Consider the following 21,987-nt stretch of genomic DNA (forward strand, 5'->3'; position numbering starts at 1 on the left):
TCTCCATCAGTGGGGATAGTTAGGGGTATATTAGGGAGATACTTGTCAAGAATTTTTTAGGTGTAGTTGATCTTACCATGAGGATTTTTTCTGGAATGTCTCTGTTACTGTGGTTTTATTTGCAAGGAGCTGTGGGATCACATCTGCTAGAGGAAATCTACACTGGAAAGAAATACATGTTTCTTGTCTGCCAGTTCACTCACTCACTCGCTCACACACACTCTTTTGATTGTATTACACCAGTGAAATAAAAGCCTGCGCAGTAAAATTTCTACAATAAAACTTCATGTATGTATTCTAAGCCAGAAAATGGCTACTGGCAACTGATCACACATGATTTCTTTTAAGTTAAATACACTGACAATAAAGGCAATACAGTTATGTACATGGTGACGTGAACAATCCCAACTTTGAAAGCTTAAAGCTGGCTTTATTAAAAGCTTCAAGGACTTTCTAAAGTAACAGTATTGTTCTGGTTTGCTTGTAAAAGTTAAGTTTACTCTGTGATATATACAGAGCAATGCAAAAGAGCCTCCTGCGAAACTAACTGTAGATTACTGTTTTCCTGTTGGAATATTTTTTACAATGCCTTTGGAAAAAAAAATAATTATATTTATTTTCCTTGATATTTAGTTTACCAGATTGACTTTAAAAAAAGACATTTAGTCAATCAATCACTGGGGTATTCTGGGAAACAGACAGCTAGATAAAATGACATCAGATAATAACAAACACATTTATCATACTGACTGATTTTTTTAAAATGTTCAACTACACCAAACCTAAGGACTAACAGTCCTTGGTATATAAATCTTGCTAGGAGCATACCTCAACAGAGCAGTTTCAAATGGAACCTGCTGATTTCTCTTTCCTACCACCTGAATGCTTTTATTGCCATGACAACTAACAAGTTCTAACTCTGATCAGGGTTGAATGGGAAAAAAATAATGTTTTGTAACCAGCTGATGTGCTTCCAAAATAACATGAAGGGGAGGTTTTTTCATCTTGTTAATGGTGCATATTCAGTATATAATTTTTAGCAATGCTAGTTAATGAAACAATGACTATCCCCTGATTAAAGGTATGTCAGAATAAGTAATTATTAATGTAAATCTGTAGGTTTGTTGTGAGATCACCTTACTTTACCACTGAAAAATCTATGTCTGGTTAGGGAGACTAAAGTGGAAAGAAAGGCTAACTCTCACTCAAGCTGGCATGTGCAGCAGTGGGAAGTTAGGGCTGGTTGAAGGTCAAGGAGGGCAGCAGGCAACTGATGTAGTGCATCAAAACTGTTAGCCCCAGAACCATCAAGGCCTAGATCATACAGTTACTCAAGTGCCTACACATGCAGCAAAAGTGGTACTTTGGTGCAATGGGGCAGAAAAAAGCACTGCTTAACGTGTTTCAAAACCCAGGGATGCTTAGATTTCCTTTCTGGGGAATTACATTCCTACTGGGCTGGGCTGAAGACTCCAACTGAACACAAGGGCCCACCAGATGGTCAGGCAGTTAATTTTACTGATGAAACTTCGGTGGCATATTCTTTCTCCCTCTCTCTGCATCATTGACACACATGGGAATTTAATGATTCCTTTCAAGTACTTAGAAACTTAAGGTCTTGGTTTCTTCTGTATAATAAGTTGTGAAGAAGGATCACAATTAAAGCTATGTCTGAAGACTTGTCTTTCTCTGAGGACAGAAGGATTCAGCAAAAAAATAATTATTACTTATTAGTTCCTTTGAAAATCCTGACCCTTTCATGGGTGGGGAGAGAAGAAAAGAAAATCCAGCGTAAAGTTAGATGGAAATGTTTCTTGTTTCTTGAAATACCTTGGTATGTTAGATCCTATATCTCTCTCAAAACCCCACTCTCTGTCAAGCTTAACAGTTAGGAATAATTTTCATTTTTTTTTTTTTTCAGCTAAGAAGCTAAAGGACTAAGGAGGATGGGATAGCAGATGAATTGTCTGTTCCATTAACAGAAATTCTTGGGTTTAGCAGAGCTTGCAGGGTCCATAGAAGAAATGCGATGAAACACAAATTGTAACAAGCCCAAAATCACATGCGAACTACTATTGAACCAGAACAAGAAAGACTGTAGACAAGATGTACAGAATCTGAAATCTACACTATCTGAATTTGTCACCCAAATTAACTGCCTGTGTGTCTCTGGACTCTCAGCATGAAGAAATTATTATAGCTGCTAGATCTCAATCACAACTGCTTAAAATGCTGTCACCTTGCAAAGGAAAGGAAGGTAGTTTTTTTAACCTAAGCAACAGACTTGCTTAGAAATGCAAGTCATAGGTGACTTGCATCTTGCAAAGGTGCACAGAGCTTTCACATGGTCTAACGAGCCTGGAGAGGGCTTGTGTACATAAGCCACCTCCTGCAATTCTTTGCTGAGTTCCCTTTACAGGTTTACCACCTTTCTCCGGTTGCAGGAGTGAGAAATGGAAGACTGTGTCTGGGAAGGAATTCAGGACAAGGAGAAGAAACGGGGAATCCACTATGTCGTAAATACACTGCTTTCAATTTCCTGCTTAAGTCTTAGCAGACGTAAGAAAGAATTAGACTGCTTAACTGGGGTCAGGAAAGGTGGAAGAGAACTGAAAAGGAAAGGAAGAAAAGAAAAGGAGGGAGGAAGCATGTCCTAAGGGTTTGTTTGTTTCTGAAAAGATTCAAGGTTACTGTCTCCTGAACAGCGTATTAAGGCCCAGGTTGTGTGAACTTGAGTGGTTTGTGAAAGCTGAAAAATATCACTCAAAGGTAAAATATTCCCTTTGCTCAGGATAAAGGATGAGATTTCTATGAGCTTAGTTTGACACAGTTACAGAATAATATAACCAAAGATGCACTGCTGCTTTACCCATACTTCTGTGTCTCAGGATACAGGTGTATCAATTGACTTTAGAAGCTGGCAGGAGAGTAGTTAACTACCTCTTTGTGACATGAAACAATACCCACAGCTGTTTGCTCTTGGGGTACAGATTTTCAGGCTAACAGCATTAGGCCATTGGTAGAGAATTAAAAGAGTAAAGTGCAAGAAAGTATTTAGCTATTTATTTTTGTTGAGAGTTTGATGAGGTTAGCCTCTTATCTGCATTTTTAACTATTCTCTTCTGTCTAAACATCATCCTGTACTGCCAGTAGTTTGTACAGAGGAAGAGAGATCAGGATTTTCTATGCCTTTAGTTTTCTTGTGAAGGAATCGTGTTTATGTAGATTTGGATCTTGTTTTACAGTCAGAGTGCTACAGGGCATATGCCATGTAAGTAGGACAATAAAATGCTACAGACAAACTTGAAAATTGAGGGGGATATACAGCAAGTTTATTTGTGGGGCTAGACATATCATTTCATGTCCTTCTTCTCTTTGGAGTCTTCATAGATTTACTTTTATGTATTCTATTATTTCTTATGAAGTGCTATTTTTTTGTGCCATGTTTCCAGTTAAAGGCTTAATTTTTAAATTGTATAGACTGGGGGGAAAAAAAAAAAAGGACAGTGGAACAAGGATATAAGTTCCTTTTTTTTCCCTCAAAGATGAAATCTTTGAAATCCCACTAACCAAATGTGATTAATATAGCCTAGGGATAGCTACAGAGAGTGGATGAATGAAAAAAAATAAGAATGAGATAACTTTTCAAGTGAGAGAGAAGAGTATCTCCAAACAACTGATTGAGGGAAAACATTAAAAATCACCCTTTTTGACAGAAGAAATAGGGCATTTAATCTAGTAATGCAGGAAAAAATTCCCGAGAGTTTTTGTCACGCATTTCTAATAAACAGGGAAAAGAAGTAACAGCAGATTTTGTCAGGATTAAAGTGCAAAACACTGTTACATTCGCTTGCTTCGGCTGAACAAGCTAGTAGATTCAAACCAATGAAATAATAAAGATAGTTGCCAAAGGAAGAGATTATATAGAAGTATATCAAACTTCAAAATCAATGACAAGTATCTTTGAAGGGTGAAAGAATATGGAGATTTTTTTCCAATTAGAAATGTGAAGATGAATTTATGTATAAATAAAAGATTATTGATTTCTAGTTATTTGGATAAATAACACCATTCATCCAGCTATTTAACAGCTTCCTAGGGTGAAATAGTGACGAGCGAATGGTGAAGGGTTCAGCTCAGCTTGCCTGCCTTTTCAGATTTTCTTTAATAAGGTTCACACCGCCAGGTTATTCGAGAAACTGAGAATCAGACTTTAACACTAAAATGAAGAAATCAAAATCACTAGACTCAGCATGTAGTCTACAAATTGGTAATTATCACAAAAGGTAGTTCTAAATCCAGAAGAAGAAAATTAGTAATTTTATAACAATAAACAGAAATCTCATTCAAATGAAGATGTAGGAGTTGAATATGTGCTATGGCAGGAGATGGATTAAGCCGGAAGGCACTGCTTGGGAAGTGGCAGAATACAGTGCTTGAAGCAAAAGAGCATCGCCTTGAAAAGAGAGGCTGAGGCTGACTCAGAAGCATATTTTTTCCAAGAAAGCCAATTTCCAATCCTTCTGTGCTTTGAATACTGCCAATTTTATTATTGATTTGCAAGGAAAGAAGAGGAAACTGATTAACGAGTTTTTTCTAACAAAAGTTCTTTGAGGAGTATTAAAGTACAATGAAGGTGGTTTTGCTCAAGTTGTACCTCAGATCTTAGTTGTTATATACATAACTGGAGAAACGGAAGAAATGGAAGGAATGAAAGAGAAGTTTTCCAGGAAAATGCACGTTTGAATAGACTTTGCACATTGAACTGTGTTTTTACTATTTTGAACTTAGAAAGGATGGACTTCTGCAGATGTTAGTAAACTGTTTGTTTCAATGCATGACTATTCTTTTGGGGAAGGTTTTGTTTTTGGTTTTTTTTTTGTGCTGGTAAGAACCAGTTACATTAATTGGAACATAAACTAATTTCTTGGAGAGGGATGGAGGACAGGACATTTATCAGGATATGGTCTTGGTAGCAAAAATGTAACAGCTAACAAAATTCCATAGCAGCCAGATAATACTAAACCAAGTCCAGAAATCATTAATTTTGTAATAGTTGCTGTAGTCTTACTCTGCTATATTAATCTAGTAGCTGATTTGTACACTAAAGTAATTACAATACTTAAGTAGGAGATAAAGCAGAAGAAATAATTCATAACAACAGCAGTAGTTGCAAATTGTCTACAGAAACCTTAATAAAATCAATCCAGGTAGCTGAGCATGTTCTAAATTAACTTTATCCCAGTTTCCCAGACTGCAAAAGAAGGGGAAAAATACTGACTTAAAGCCTAGTGAAGTATCTTCTGAAATGAAGTAAAAGGTGAGAAAAGATAGTGAGAAATAGTGCATCTGGCTTATAAAACATTCCACAAACCAATATCCTGGAATATTAAGTGTCTGGTGTTGTGTTTTAGGCCTTTCCAAGTTATGTGGAAGACATGAGAGCTCAAAGTATGGCCTTCCCCCTCCCAATCCCTCTCACCAAAGCCCTGTGAAACTAGAAAAATTGGGAGAGGGAACAAACATCTTTGAACAATGATAAATTAAAGACCTCACCTTTTTGCAGTGATGTCAATGGTGAAAGGTGTAAAAGATCTCTTTGCAAAGTCCAAATCTTGGTCTTTGCCCTCCTGGATGCACAGAGTGTTTAGGCTGCTTAACACCAGGAATGCAAATGTGGGCTTTTTTTGCAGGAGTGATCTGGGAGTGGCTAATTGTAGAACAAAATTTGTTAGGGAACTGGAATAAGCTACAGGTCATGAAAGTTTCTGCAAAATGTTGGTGGTGCCTGTGCAAAAACATTCACTTCCACACTTTTCCTGGAAGGTCTTTTGGTAGGTGTTTGGGAAGATGGCAATGTACTCTGTGTAGTCTGTCTTCTGCTGATTTGCCTGAAGAATTAGCCAATCTGCTAAGTGCCTTTCAGCCTCTTATCTTCCTCTTATGACTTCTTAGTCTGCAGGCCAAGCTAGACAAGGATGTAGATCCTCTTTTTTTTCCTTTGGGGAAATCTTGGTGCCAAGTCCATAATTAGCAAGAAATTATGGAATTGTGACTGCTGTTGTCCAGAATGCCTTGCAGTCTCCCTCCTTGGTTGTTCTCCTGCATTTCTATGAAACTATAATGTATTCTATCCTTAATGAAAGTTGGTTGGTAGAAGAAATACTTGGTTGATTTTTTTTTAATGACTTGAAGGTCACCTAGAGAAATCCTTAAACACCTCAAATACAATCTGACCTTTTGGACCAGAAGACAATGTTTTATATAGAAATCCAATCTGATGGTAACTTCTTTGTTCCTTGAGTTCATAATTTAATGTTTTCTGATATTAACTGTAACATGTTCTAGTAACAGAAATCACCATCGCTTATCCCAGTGGCAATGGTTTGATGGAAAATGCGACCGCAATATTGTTCTCTATGAAAGGCAGGCTGTGAGTGTTTGATCAGTGTACAAGAAAGGAGAAAAAGAAATATGAGGGAATAAAAAAATAAGACCTGGAAGGTGGGAGAAATAACAAGCTAAAACATACAGAAGGAGGCTGGTATAACATGTCAGGGAAAGAAGACTTCTTCCTCATCCTCTTTTTTTCTGCCTGCTGAGGCTTGTTCACTGTCTAGTCCTGAATATTCACCTGCTAGAATCAAGTGTTATCCGCGCAAGCTAGGTAATAAATCCATCAGTAAGATTTTACTTTAAAAGAGGTAATTTACCACATGGTTGAAACATAAAAATATAAGAAGAAAGTGTAAGACATAAAAGGATAGAATACTGAATAAGAGCTTGATCTGAAGTATATTAGATATGCCTACTGAATTCAGAAAATTAGGGACTAGCCCCAGATACTAACCTGAATAAACCAAGAATTCACTGACTTGAACAACAGAGTTCTGATGTGAAAGAAGTGACCTCAACATGATATATATCGGGCTGCAGAGCCTATACATTGGGGTGAAATTCAATGCTGTTCTTCAAAGAGCTGCAGCTCATAACTCACACCCACCGAGGGGCCCATGTCATAATTTTGAAAGCCCCAAGGAACAATCTAAATTAGTGCAATCTGTCTCTGCCTACAGGCCAGCAGCACTGCCTGGTTCTCTGCAGCTCTACCTGATACAGTCCTGTTTTTGAAAAACCTGTCCCACTTTCAGGCTTCTCTCAGGCATGTCCCTTTATGCAAGTTTTGTGAGGCACTCGTTAGAGGCCCACTTGTGTCTTACCGGTACTTTATGCCAAGCCAATCATTCTACTTAGGTGAAAGTGATGAACAAAAACCCCAACCCAGGAGAACAGTATTGATAGCTTCAGATATACACGATAGAAGTGTCTGAGCCATTGAATGATACTGATCTATTATTACTGCAAAGAAGAATTGAATGTGAATAATCCATTCCATGAGATATAAATACCTAAAATCACAATTGTGTAGTGTAAAGATGAGGATAGCAGAATAGTTCACGTTGCAAGACTAGAAACCATGACAATAGCTGTTTAAGCTGTTAAGAATCTGTAAGTGAATGATCTGGTGGGATCATCCATATTAATACAAACTACAGCAGAGTTAGGTCTCAGGTATCCGCAGTAAAGCGAAGAAGTATAAAATCAGGGTGGAACTTGGCATGCAGATTCTAAAATGTAAACACAAGTGGTAGTTTTGTGCATGTTTGAGTAATTTGGGATCAAATTTTGAGGAACTGTCATGAAGCTATAGCTATTAGAAAGGATGGAAGACATTGAATTGTGAGAGTCTCTGACTGAACACATGTCAAATAATGATTCAGAAGCACCGAACAGGTGTAAAATTATACTAAGAGGTCACTCGGACAATGAAGGATTAGATCTCCAGCTTGTAGACTTGCAAAGCACACTGGTTTCAATGAAGCCATGTCAATTTATACCACCTGACAAATAGGCTTCAAGGATGTTAAATAGAAGCTAAGCTATTTAGAAACACCAACAACAGATAAAATCGTAGAATAATTTAGATTGGAAAAGACCTTTAAAATCATCAGGTCCAACCATTAACCTAGCACTGCCAAGTCCACCACTAAACCATCTCCCTAACTGCCACATCTACACCTCTTTTAAATACCTCCAGGGATGGTGACTCCACCGCTTCCCTGGGCAGCCTGTTCCAATGCTTAACAAACCTTTCCATGAAGAATTTTTTCCTCATATTCAGTCTAAACCTCCCTTGGTGCAACTGGAGGCCATTTTTTCTTGTCCTATAGCTTGTTACTTGGGAGAAGAGATCAACACCAACCTCACTACAACCTCCTTTCAGGTAGTTGTAGGGAGCAGTAAATTCTCCTCTGAGCCTCCTTTTCCCCAGGCTAGACAACCCCAGATCCCTCAGCTGCTCCTCCAAAGAGGAGCAGCTCCTCCAGACCCTTCACCAGCTTTGTTGCCCTTCTTTAGATGCTCTCCAGCACCTCTGTGTTTTCTTGTCATGAGGGGCCCAAAACTGAACACAGTAGTCAAGGTGTGGCCTCAGCAATGCTAAGTACAGAGGGGCAATCACTTCCCTTGTCCTGCTGGCCATACTATTCCTGACATGAGCCAGCATACTATTTACCTTCTTGGCCACCTGGGCACACTCCTGGCTCACATTCAGCTGGCTATTAACCAACACCTCCAGGTCCTTTTCCACTGGGCAGCTTTCCAGCCAGTCTTCCCCAAGCCTTTAGTGTTTTGTGGGACTGTTGTGACCAAAGTGCAGGACCTGACACTTAGCCGTGTTGAACCTCATACAATTGGCCTTGGCCCACTGATCCGGCCTGTCCAGATCCCCCTGCAGAGCGTTCCTGCCCTCCAGCAGATCAACACTCCCACCTAGCTTGGTGTTATGTGCTAATTTACTGAGAATGTACTCAATCTTCTTGTCCAGGTCATTGATAATATCCATTTAAGATCTATTAAAGAGAACTGGCCCCAGTACTGAACCCTGTGGAACACTACTTGTGACCAGCCACCAACTGGAAGTAATACCATTCACCACCACGCGTGCTTAGCCAGCCAGCCAGTTTTTTACCCAGCAAAGACTACGCCTGTCCCAACCATAAGCAGCCAGCTGCTTCAGGAGAATGCTGTGGGGAACAATGTCAAAGGTTTTACTGAAGTCTAGGTAGACAACATCCACAGACACTCACAGACAGAAGTACAGTGTTGTCAGGACAGATGCTTAACACTTGAGAAACAACCTCATATCAAATATCTGAGAAAATAAAATAATTATTATATTTTAAGCATGTTGTAGCAAAAGACATCTTCAAGAACAATGCCTGAAAGAATTCAGACAGCTATGATAGCATCCTACAAAATATATTTCTAAGTGATAGTTGATGCCATCTCTGACACCAGCAATAAATCTAATCAGAGAACTGAATGTTTAGCATAATGTTAGAAATCTACAATCCTGAAATCATGGAAAAAATCTAGTTATTGATACTTTATTTTGGAAATTAGCCGCCGTCTAATTTTTTTAAATTAAAAAGCTATAGCATATGAAGATCACTGAATTCAGGCCTATACTCATCTTTCATAGCCAAAAGATGGGCTCTAAGTGAAACAATTTTTTCAGATCAAATAAATTGCCCTTTTTAAACTAGTGTCAGTCTAAGAAAATGAGGACAATCACCTTGAAAACTGTAGAAACATAGATATATGAGAAATATAGTCATATCTAGTGTCATTAAGATGAATGGTCCACACAGTAGCCTGTAAGAAAGCAATCAGAAAGCACATGTCTTAAAAACTTTGATTTCATTTATATTCTACTGGAGCTGTTTATGCTAAAGACCGAGTTAATTTTCCTGGGGAATGCAACATTGAACCTTGTTTATGTATAGAACCAAAATTAAGCAACAGATAGGTCTTTCTAAGTAATTGGCTGAAACTTTATTTATACAGTAATCCAACAAAAAGAGAGTGGTTCATGGCCAGGACTATTTTATTTATACTGAAAGCAATTTGAATAGGTGATTTTTTTTAAAAAATATTAAAAAAAAATGTTTTCTATGCTAGTTATTCTAAAACTTTTACTTCTGAGTAATCTTTTACTATTGACCTGGATTCTTGCAAACATGTTTCTGGCTTCTGATTAGGAACTTCACAACTTCTGGCCATTAAGCCCTGGCTGCCAGTTTTTCAAGAGTATAGCTTCCTCACAGATTTTATTCAATCACTGAATTCACACTAACAGTCAGCATTTAACACAGGCTTCTTTTCAAACATAAGTAGTTCACAGAACTGCTTTGTAGATCTGTTTGATTGGGAAGTGACCTTCTGGGATCATCCGCTTCATTTCCTTGTATTGAGGCTGGAACAAGAGCTCCTATTATCAGAACCTATTAGTGAAGGGATTCCACAGCTGCTTCTGATAGGTTTTTTTAGTGCTTATTTTCAAAGTTGCAAAGTTTTTTCTAATATCTAACTTACATTTTGTCTGCTGAAACTAAACTGATTTTTTTTCTTGGGCTGTTCCAATGGAAAACCAGACTGATCATCATTTTGCCTGCATTTTCCATCCTCTGCTCTTTTGAGGGTGGTCTCCAGATTTCCCTCCTTCTTTGCATTTCAGGGTTTGGAGTCTTGGATCTGTAGGGTCTCTGCAAGGACTCTGTCAAGCACCTATCTTGCCTATATTGAGCACCATGCAATATGCCACATCACTATCATATCACTGTATTAGCAGACACTCTGGGCTTTTTTGCGTTGCTGTTGCACAGCTAATTTCTGTGACTTTGTAAGCTTGCTATGCTCTGGGAGCCGTGCTCTTGCCTACTCTTGTTCATGTCTTTCTTAGTAAGGATACTATGGGCTAGCTGAGACCTTACCACAAAAGGAAGTACATAGGAATAATTACATTACAGACTGTAAGACAGCTAAATTCCTTCTTTACACACACCTTTTAAATAGTGACCCTTCCACACCTTTTTTAGGAGCTTGTCATTGTTGGCTTACTTTCAGCTTGTGATTCACTGTCTCCCATGTTTACCGTTACCTAAGCAGCTGCTTTCTCTTGCATCTTGGTCACATGGTTTCTCCTAATCTTATTTCCTTGAAACTGCTTCGAAAATTTAAGTCTGGCCTCTTAAAATGCTTTCCATCCCACCCTTTTTGGTATCAGTAAAATACAATCCCTTCAACTGTTCTAACTATAGTTTAAATTGAAATTATTATTATATTATGTCCTATTAAAAAAGTTGCATAGAAAATATAATCATCGAAACAAACTCTAGGGTAAGTCCGTATGTCACAGACAACTGAGTTCATAGTTGACATAACATTCTGGCAGAAAAAAAAGGTATGTTTTGCTTGCAGGGGGTCAAGCATTAAAGCAAATAATGAAAAATTTATTATTATTACTATCTAAATATTTCAGAAGTTTTCTTGGAAGCTTCCACTGTGTGCACTCCTGTATTAATGCCATTCAAAACAATAATAGAAGGCAAGATAAAACCTAGGGACTAGTAAATCAGCTCACAGATACCTGAGGTTAGAGAGAGCTTGGCAAGGAAGGGAAGCTAGGTTTCCAAGCTCCTAGGTTCAGTACCAGTTTGTAATATAAACCTGCTTATTCATCTTCTTTTTAGCACTCAGTGGAACTGAACTGATTGGCACACACTGTATTCGGGATGGCTTTAGATGAAGAAGCAATGTCTCCAGAGACAGACGTTCTCTTTTCCATTGAAAATAAGCTCTTCTCTCTACTGCTTTTTCTCAGAAGTTAAAACAGTTTTATGCTTACTTGGCAATGTAAAAATAGCACTGCTGAATCTGCTTTTAAGTCTTAAGTCTGCTTCAAACTTTTAATCCATAACGTTAACACTGCTGTGGAGTGCTATTCTCAAATTCACTGCAACTCTTGGAAGAGGAAGTGATCACTGTGAGAGATTTTGGTCTTAATGACCTGTGAGCTGTAGAATCTATTTGGGTCTTGTTAAGCATCTTTTTCCCAGGCTATCAAGACAGATATCAATACTTTCGGGAGAGAAGGCTTTCTGTAGTGTGACAAGGGCAGCATGGGCTTAGCAAATCAGGTCATAAGCAACATGCTGGGTACAAATGTCCACTATTTTGAGAACTAATTTTTGGAAGAAAAAATAAAATTAATTTTAAAAAAAATATTTCTCAACTTATTTTTTATTTTTTTTTTAAGAAATATCTTTTTGGACAACAGGTTATTCCATCGCTGGAATTTCAGTTCACAAATTCTGTAATTTCTACTGAAAGCTGTAAGATGCTAGGAGAGAAGAATCAAAATTTAAAAGATGTCACTTAGGACTGTTAAGTAATATGTTTTCTTGTATATATATTTTTCCTACCTGACAAAAACTTGTTTTCCCTGTTTTAAGAAGGCAGTTCTTCAACACGCATAGCATTAAGCACTTGAGTAGTCCTATAGACTACAGCAGGTTGAGGAATGTATGGGAAAAGCAGCTATTGCAGACTTCTTTCTGGGGGTCAAACATTAAAATTTCTGTTCCTATGAGCAATTACAGCAATTACTAAATATTTCATGAGCATAACTTGAGGTAATGTAGTATTGTGTACTCCAAGTGTTGGAATAAAATACCCAGATCAAAGATTATCTCAAAGATTATCTCAATTAGTTCTGAGACATAAGCCCTAGGTAGGGTAGTTAAAAAGTACTGAACATCTGGCACCTTGTGACAATGGTATCATTAGATATGAAAATTACATGAGTGTATTATAAAATATATAGCAAGAAAAATATTGAACTTTTAAAAGACAGCCTTTGAAGGAATAAATAATGGACAGAAAGATTGATTAGAGCTACTTGCTGTTTACTGTGGGATGGTAGAGGTGATTATGATAGAGAAAGAAATCACACTTATTTCAATGAAAATAAGGATAAAAATTAAATCTTATGTAGCTAGAAAGGAACATGAGAACTGTTAAAAATGATAAAATGAAGCACCTAAAAGCTGCGAAGTATTTAGTACGTAGCAGGGTAAGGCAGAATATTGAATTAACTTCAAATATGGAAAAATAACATAAGCAAACAGTACTACTCTTATCATCCATAAGTAGCTTTAGGCATGAATGTTGTCCTCTTAAAACAATCTAGCAAGATTATTTATTTTTTTTTTGCAAAAGGAGTAAAGTTTTTATATAAAAGGGAAAACCACTTCAGATTTAGTAAGTTCCCTGTGAGCATTGTGGTAATTACTGAGATCCTGCAAGACCACTATTGGTAATTGAAATCTGATCAATTTTGAAACTCAATAATCCTAAGAAATTGCAAAATGTTATATGTAAGTACACCCTTCAAAACATTCTTTGAGGGAGTATGAAGGAAAAAGAGAAATCCAGTAATTTAAAGCAACTGTACATTTTGTAAACTTGTTTAGTAGTAGTTGAATTGAAGGTAATAGAATATAGAAAATGTTACGTGAGAACACAAAGAATTATTTGGAGCTGAGCAACGAACAGGAGATCTCAGGTTACATTTTCAAAGGTATGTAAATGACTTAGAGACATTGGCACCACAGCATCAACAATTAGGAAATAGCCATGGAGAAAACACGAAACAACAATTTTGTCTCTTCATCCCAGAAGTGATTTAAGCCTTTTGGATTTCTTATTCAGAGGTATTTTCTATAAAACAGATGTAATTTTTTTTTATGAGTCTATTGACTTCCAGCAGAAGTTAAACACTTGAATATAATCATAGAGTCATAGAACAGTAAAATATATTAAATGTAAATGATGCTGGGAGGTAGAGATGTGTAACAGCAAAAATGGAAATTTAGCAACGTTTCATTTTCTTTTGAAAGGTGGCACCTAACTTCTGCTTTTTTCTTGGAAATATATCATTCCATTTTTCAAAGCAACTTGGACCTAAGGATATTTCTGTGCTTTTGAATATTTCTTTGTAATCTGTATCTTAAATACATACAGGGTTCCAGGCAATCTCTTACATGGGGAAAATACTACATGAGTTGAGGAATAATGGGAAGGTACAGCATCATAATGAAGCAATTATTTTGTAAATACAACGTCTGTAAATGAGGAAAAGTGATATTCCAAAAGTGGAGATGCTGAGCCTGCTTTATCTGTTAATTGGAAAGAACTCTATAACACTACAGTGAGCAGAATATTCAGGTGTGCAAACTGGGTGACAGAGCAAATAAAAAAGTCCAATCGTATCTACAGGAATTAAGATAATTTAACTTTTCTAGTTCCCTTATGCCAATCAATTATTCTGTTGTGTGTTCCAAGTATTCAAGATGACATTTGGCCTGGTTTCAAAAATTTATTTCCCTGTATTTTATCGAGCTTTCAGATCTCTCTGATAACAGCTTCTTAGATCAAAGTCAGTTGGACTCCTGTGACTGTCTAAAATAAGATGGTAGCTAAAATTATTTTCAGACATAATCAATGCTGCCAAATGTCTTTCAGTAACTCTGTCAGTACTTTGTCATACTTTTTAATAGATTAAGATTTCTACTAATAACATAGACCACTGTATTTTCATTTTTTAAGTGCTCCGGTATGTCCTATGTATTTACAAGGCATCAGCCTCTATATGAAAATGTGCTATCATCAGAAAAGTAAAAAAATCAGTCATGAATGCTAAATTGCTTCTTTAATCACAAGGTATCTAACCTACACATCAGTATCATTTTTTGATTTTTCAAGAATGTGGATGAAATTTTTTTCATTTCTGAAGATGATTAAATACCAGGTAGTGTATTGCAGGGTTGGGTGGGGGAAAAAAAAAAAAGAAATCCTTCAAAAATTGCCATTTGAAACACAGCTGCATCACAGTAACTGAAAAAATGCTGGCCTTTCTTAAAGATACTCACACTTTCAAATGTTATCTCAGATTACACTAGCTGTGCTAGGCACCTTTTCCTTATTGAAGGCATTTCTTTGTTTATACATGCTAATATATATCAGATAAAGATTAAATAACATTTAAAATTGTACTCTTTAAAACAGTGTTGATTTGAGAGCAGTCCTGATTTGAAGGGGAAGAAATAAAACCTCAGGGTGTCGTTTCCAAGGCCAGTGACAATTCCTATTCGGGGAAGCACTGTCACCTCTGCAGTCCTTGTGCCCTTCTAGACAGACTTGTGTGCCATCATGTATCTATCTGTCCTGAGACATTTGGATCTGGGAATCTATTTTAATATTTATAACCCTTTTTTTATTCTGACTGGTTACAAGTAAGGGAAATTCTGTTTCACACATGCACACTATTAGAGCTGTCTCCACGCAAGCAGCAAGGGAGGTCAGGAGGGCCCATGGGCTAAGAGACTTCAGGTGAAATGCCATTCAGAAATACCATTCAAAACAGATTTGCTTGAATTATAGGAACTTTAAGGTACTGCAAGTGGTCTGTGCTTTGTGTCCTTAAAACTTGGCAATTTCTGACCTATTATGTTCCTAGAGGCAGGCATTTCTGGCTTACTACGTGAAAGCTGGCAGCTTTTAATGAGCACTCCAATCAGAATGGCAGCTGCTACTCAGTGCTTGGGGCTCCTGTATTGTCCAGCTGGGTGTATTATGCTTTTTTATGTGCCTCTATGTACTATGTTTGCTTGAATGAATTCATCTTGCTGGATTTGCCTGCCAGAACCCATGTATCATGACAAAGATTTTAGTCCCTGGCATTATTGTTTCTTAGAAAAGTTAACTTTTAAAGCTAAGTTTAAATATCTGATCATGGGAATACAAGACAGATGTTCCACATATAGAATCATACTAAAAAGAGGGAATAAGTGGTAAAAATGAAAGTTTAATTATTCTGTTTCTGTATAATGTTATAGAACTTTCCAAAACCAGTGACACAGTAGGAGGACACTGCTGAGTCACTTCCTGAGTGGTAATGGTAATTCCACATTTTTCAGCACTTTTGGAAAGAAACTAAAATTATTTTTTAATTACTGGTATGTGAAGTGTCTGAAGAGCATCAAAATCAACAGAGAATTTTGTCTCTTTAGACACATAGTAAAGTAAGATGTGGCCCTAGCCCAAGAGAAGGGAGGGACAGAGAAAAGGAATCACTGTCCTGTTCAACACGTAGAAAAATGGAGCAAAGAAAAACTCAAAGCTTTGCATGTGGCAAGACTAGAAAATGAACTAGTTATTTTGGATATGTTATTTTAGACAGTGTCTCTTTCCCTTCTTAGGTAAGAAGTGCCCCTTGTCAAGCTCAGAACTGATTGTGTCAAGATAAATTATCAGATTCCTCAAAGCCCTGCACATACTTGTACTGGAATCACACTTGGATAGAATGTCTTCACTGATGGAAGCCCTGCACATGTGAGTCGAGTCCTGTACCTTACTGAAATTTATTTCCTAGCATGCTGTTAAGTAGAAATGCAGCTTGATGTGACAACTCCAAATCCTTGTTATCTGCAGTCATTGAAGATCCTATTATATATTTACTAAAACTTAAGCCATACATTCTAGTGTATGAAATCTTCAGCTGTATTCCTTTATTTTTGTAATAGATTTCTTGTAGGTTTACTAGACATCATTTGAATTGAAATTAAAAAAAAAAAAAAAAAAAGAAACCCAGTAATTTTTGACCTGTCTTCTAGTGGAAGACTGAAAGCTTATTCCCTAGGAAATGTTGAGGTAATTTGTTTTCTTGTTTTATGAGTGGGCTGTTAAACAGCTGATATGTTTCCAATGAGAGGTGGCTGCAGTAGTGAAGTGAAATCAATTGCTTTGGTGAAATGTTCCCCAGAGCTTGATAATTAATTGCATTTTACTTTACATTTGCATGACCTTTTGATTTTCTTTGGGACCAAAGGAAATACAGAGTTAGAAAGTTGCTTTTATTTATTAATGAGGATTTTTTAGCACCATAACTATCCAAATGCAAAGCAGAAGTTAAGACATACAGAAAAACAAACTCTCTCTCCTTCTCTCTCAACACCCCTCCTTTTTCTCTTTCTCCCTTCTGCTCTGGCAATAACAATTCATTCACTTTGTCCAGGAAATTGAAAAAGGACAGGGGAAAGCAAGTGCAGGCTGAAGTAATTAACTAGATGAAGACAAACGAAGCAAATAATCTCTATTATTGCTTCCTTTTTAGGCGATAATTGTTTTAGGCACAGCGTGACCCTAAGGGAAGCACAAGATGGAGAAAAAGAACTAATATTAGCATAGTAAAATCAATTCTAGGGGAGGATTAATAAAATCTCTCTATCTCCAGACCTCACCTCTCAGACAGGATTACTTGAAACATTACATATTAGCAGTGCTAGTTACTCGAGGACAACAATATCAGATGCTCCCAGAGACAATACTGTAGTGGAACCCATTGTTTTCATTTATCTTTTGATTTTATTAACTGTTTTTTTCCGCAGAGGCGCTCATGTGAGCTTCTCTAACCAGTTGTTATATACAGATGGTTTGGCATTCCTCAGAGTAGTAGAACATAGCAAAATTTATCCATTGCTGGTACTGCTTCCTTTGTTTTGCTCACTGATGTAAGACAGACAGCAGTGTAGAAACTGCCATGTCTTTAAATGGTAACTTGGCCTGCCTGATCAGGAAATCTCTCCCAGAAGACTGATGCTAATACTTTGTATTGATATATTTTAGAGCCTAGAAATTACTCGTAACATTATAAAGTTATTATAAAGTCCAAATTCTGCAGTCTACCCAAAGAGCAGCTGAGGTAAACATCATCACTGGAGTGGTAATGCATAGGCGCACACATGAAGCCCTTACCTTTAATTTGCTGCCTGGCAAATTTCAGCCCAATATATTCTAATGCAGAGAGTCACATTTTCAGGGAAATGAAACTTGATTTTCAAAGTAGTTCCTGACATGTCAATACACTATTTTTTTTTTAATTCTTACTAAAACATTCACATTTAGAGTGTCTGTTAATTAACATTGTATCTGTATTCACCACAGCTTTATTTTTCTTGGTTTGCTTAGCTTGAAGAGGCAATTAATATAAAAAAAATGCCAACAAAGTATTATGACAAACCCATCTGCAAGAATTCCTAAGCTGCTGGTATAAGAACAATTAGAAAAGCTCAGATGAGCAACTCTGCATTGTTTCTTGGCTTATGTACATGAAGGAATTTACGCTTTTATACAAAAAAAAAAAGCATAATTATTGAACATCTGTGAGATGATCACTAGAGACTCAAACTTCAGCAAGAAGGATCCTCTAAGCTTAGAAACATCCTTAGATGTCATTCTCAGGAGGAGCACACTCATTCTGTGCACTTTTCTCACTGGGCATCTGAAAAAGGGAATCTACTATTCCAAATAAAATAAGAGCAGAAATGTACCTTTCCTCTTCTTTTTGGAGGAAAACGGTATTTAATAATTTCTTTATCTCACAAATCTCTACTTTTGAATATAAGAGAAATTTCCAGATCTTATGGAAGCTTCAAGATCAGAATGGGAGGATTGGAAGGATAATGCCAATTTTACCATCGAGCTTTATTTTAACTTTTGAAATTATGACCCACTACAGAGTGAACAAATTTAAGATCAAGTGTGTTAAGTAGATCTGGATAAAACTTTTTCATTGATGAGGATATTCTGAGGTGGTGGTATTTTGTAATTGCCTTTAAGACATGCAAGTAACTGTGCCAGCCACAAGATGGTATGTAATTGGTCCCCAGGTAGGAGGTCTGTGCCACCAGCCAGCAGAGCTACCATATGTTGATGAGATGAGCAGCCAAGCAGTAATTTGGAAGACATAAATTAAAAATATGTGGATAGTGGTATATGAAGAGAATGATTTAAAGCTAAAGGGGAGGAAATAGGGAGGCACAGTAATAAGATGTTAGTATCGTTTATGAAAAAGTGGGGCAGATGGTCACTTGTTTCATGTAGGGAATTGATATAGTTGCTGAATTCTGAGTCTGGTTAACGTAGGTCCCATTTCCTTGTTTCATAGTGAAATCACCCTGATTCAAACATCATTCTTTTTGAGGTTCCTGTCCCAAAACCATGGGAAAATCCCTGTGCAAGAACAGGATTATTGCTGCATATGTGATGCCTTTGATATTGGCCAGTACACAAGATGAACCATAAATCTCCAGTCTGAGCCGATTCTTCCTCCCACACTGAAACTAAGCCCCTTGGAATTGCTGTAGCTGAAACTGTAGTGGGCTTATGATGGATGTATTCATTAAAGAAGTAGAATATGTTTATAAGCTGGTTGCACATGTGCTTATGAGGGAGAAAAGCTGAGTTTCATGCTGGATTCTCTCTTTAGTTTGTCTACATTGTGTGCACTCGTGCTGAAAGAGTGAAGTATCCGCTTCTTGGCCTGTTGTGAGTGCGCTGACTCAAGTATTAGGGAAGAATTTAGTATTTTAAATTTTTACCTGCAGAACAGGCAGCCTATCCAACCAGTTACAAATCCTGTCATCTTAGAGAGTTGAGTGGAATGTCTTAATATAAAGGGTGCTGGAACAGGGGAAATAAAATTTCTTGTTATAGCTTAAAGACTTGAGGGTGAAATTCTGGGATGAAAATGTCAAATGGAGAAAAGTATGTTAAAGTAATAATACCTACCCTTAATGGAATCCTCTGATATAAAATTACAGGATTATTTTCAAAATGCAGATGACAGTTGATGTGAGTACCTTTTATTAAATACTTAATCTGTGCACAGACTTTTGCTGTGATAAAGTAAATGTATCTGATTTCTGTTAAGGTGACTTGCAAGGAAAAAAAGGGTGTGGGTCACTGCTTATATTTAGCACGCGCAATTCAATAGAAATACTGGAATTATAATGTAGCTTTGAGTATTGAATAAGTTTCTTTATTTTAATCTCTTTTTTTTTGCATTAGCATTTCAGTAGTTGGGTTTATTTCTAGATTTGGGAGGTTTACCTATTTAACTTTTTTACTAAGACCCTATAATCTGTTTTCTTGGATGATTCTTGGGTAATTTCAGTAATTGCAGTAGGAGGTCACCATTCACAGATCTACTGCTTGGAAGGGACTTCTGGGAGTTACCAACTCCAGGCCCCTGCTTGAGGTGGTACCATTACTAGAACTTGGTCCAGCCAGCCCTGGCCTGGTTTTGCTGCCTTGAATACCTCCAAGGTGTTCTTGCTGAGGAATCTGTTCCTGTGTGGCATTACCTACCTTGATAAAAAGTTTTTTTCTGGTAGCTGTTACTCTCCTTCAGCTTGTTTTTCAATTGTCACTTTCATATTGACCTTGAGCTTTTGGAGGGAAAAAAAAAGCTTCTTGCTGCTTACATTTCAGTTCTATTGCTGTTACCAAAAAGCTGACAAAATCCCATTGTGCTTTTTTTTCCTCTTTCACTGAATCTTGCAGTATAATCAGGGAAGGAAAATAAGTTACTTCTAAGAATCCTGTTCTTTTATACAGACCACAAACTCTGTTAGGGAGTAAACAAGTGGAAAAAAGGAAAATGAACAGATTTCAGGCTCCTTTCTAAATGGAAAACAAGTTTTTCTTTCCTTACATGCAAGGGACATTCATAGTAAAAATTTGTGTTTTGTGTTTTCAAGTAATAGATGCAATAAATGAACAGTTGTCAAAAATAACTTACAATTTGGTCTGAATATCTATTTATCACTTCATATCAAGAGTGAAATAGTTGAAATGGTAATACAGAAATGCCAGTCTAGTGGAAAATCTAGTACCAATTAGCTCTTTGAAATCTTTCTACATCATCAAAGTACAGTACATTAACTAATCCTAACTGCATCTCATGGGTACAGTATTCTTACAGGAACTAACTACTGGTGGCCTAAGGACACCTCCTCGCAGTGTGTGCTTTTTCCCAAAACTTACTTATGTACTTCAACAAAGGAATGTACTTGGCTGACTTATTTCATGACAATGAATGCAAGTCATTTAAGGCATACAAATGATTTTAGAAAAGAACTCTTTACCTGTCTTCACAACAAGGTAATTTCAATGACATTTACGTCTTTGGAAGGTACTCTGGATTTAAAATAATTTCATTTGTTGGAATCCTGACCATCTGAACATGTAGTTTAAAAGAATTTTTTTTTACATTTTCTCAGTCATTTATATCTATAAAAACAAATCAGGAGAAACTTCCAAAGACGTCATTGAAATTACCTTGTTGTGTGGCAAACCACTTGGGTGCTTGTTTTGCTGTTCAGTTATAGAGTCTGTGTTCAGAAATTTGTCTGGTTTACACTTTTGTTGAAGCTGAGACCCCCTATGATCTGAGATCTCCTATGATCTTCCCACACAGAGAACACAATGGCCAATCTGTAAGTAATGTCAACTCTGTGTCTTCCAGGAAAAGCTGTAAACAGTTGGTTTCAGTATGTGAAGGCTGTAAAATCCTAGTAACTATTTACATGATTGAGTGACATATATTAAAAGAAATCAGCTCCCCATCTAATAATAAGTGTTACTTCATTCTACTTCATTGTGAATACGGTAGAGTACCTTTGAGAAATGAAGGTGATATTCATGCAAGGAGCTTGGAAACTGGCAGTTCTTTAAAAAACAAAGAGAATTTCGAGAACAGGTACATTGCAAGCTAGCTGCATGAATCTTATTTTCTGTTACTGGCAAGTTCTTGTTTATCATAACAAATTCTATTTGACTGTTGAAACAGAATGAGAAATACAGGCCTGGATAATACATTGATCTAGTCTGTCAAGCTGAGGGCTGATCTGAAGGTCAGTCATATGTCCTTAATCTAATTGGGGAAGAACAGAAAGGGTATTCAAGTTTCTGATTATAATCCTGGTTGAGGTTTTAAAACAAATGAGGCGGTTGTTATTTTTTAAATTGAAACAAAGTTTTATACATTAGTGTTCTTGCACCATTAGTTATCAGAGCCAGCCCCACTTTTGCCTTAAGTGTAAATGATGTCAGAACCATAGCATACTGTCCTGCATGGACACATTCCTGATTTGGTGGGATTACAAGGGTAGTGGGATGTCAGGTTGATGAATTTCCTCTCTCCTCAGAGAGCCGAACAAGCCAAGATACTCAGGAGATGTA

At 37.0% G+C, this 21,987-nt stretch overlaps 1 long non-coding RNA gene across 1 annotated transcript in view; it reads left to right on the forward strand.

Annotated features, from left to right (window-relative positions):
• LOC308071571 overlaps window positions 1–21,059 on the forward strand; it is a 377,062-nt gene extending 356,003 nt beyond the window's left edge. Inside the window, exon 4 of the long non-coding RNA XR_013931244.1 lies at window positions 1–21,059. This exon is cut by the window's left edge and continues 40,685 nt beyond it. This is a non-coding gene — a long non-coding RNA (uncharacterized lncRNA).
• The last annotated feature ends 928 nt before the right edge of the window (window positions 21,060–21,987 follow it).

This window comes from Falco punctatus, assembly GCF_963210335.1.
Source record: "Falco punctatus genome assembly, chromosome: 11".
In the NCBI taxonomy this organism is placed as follows: Eukaryota; Metazoa; Chordata; class Aves; order Falconiformes; family Falconidae; genus Falco; species Falco punctatus.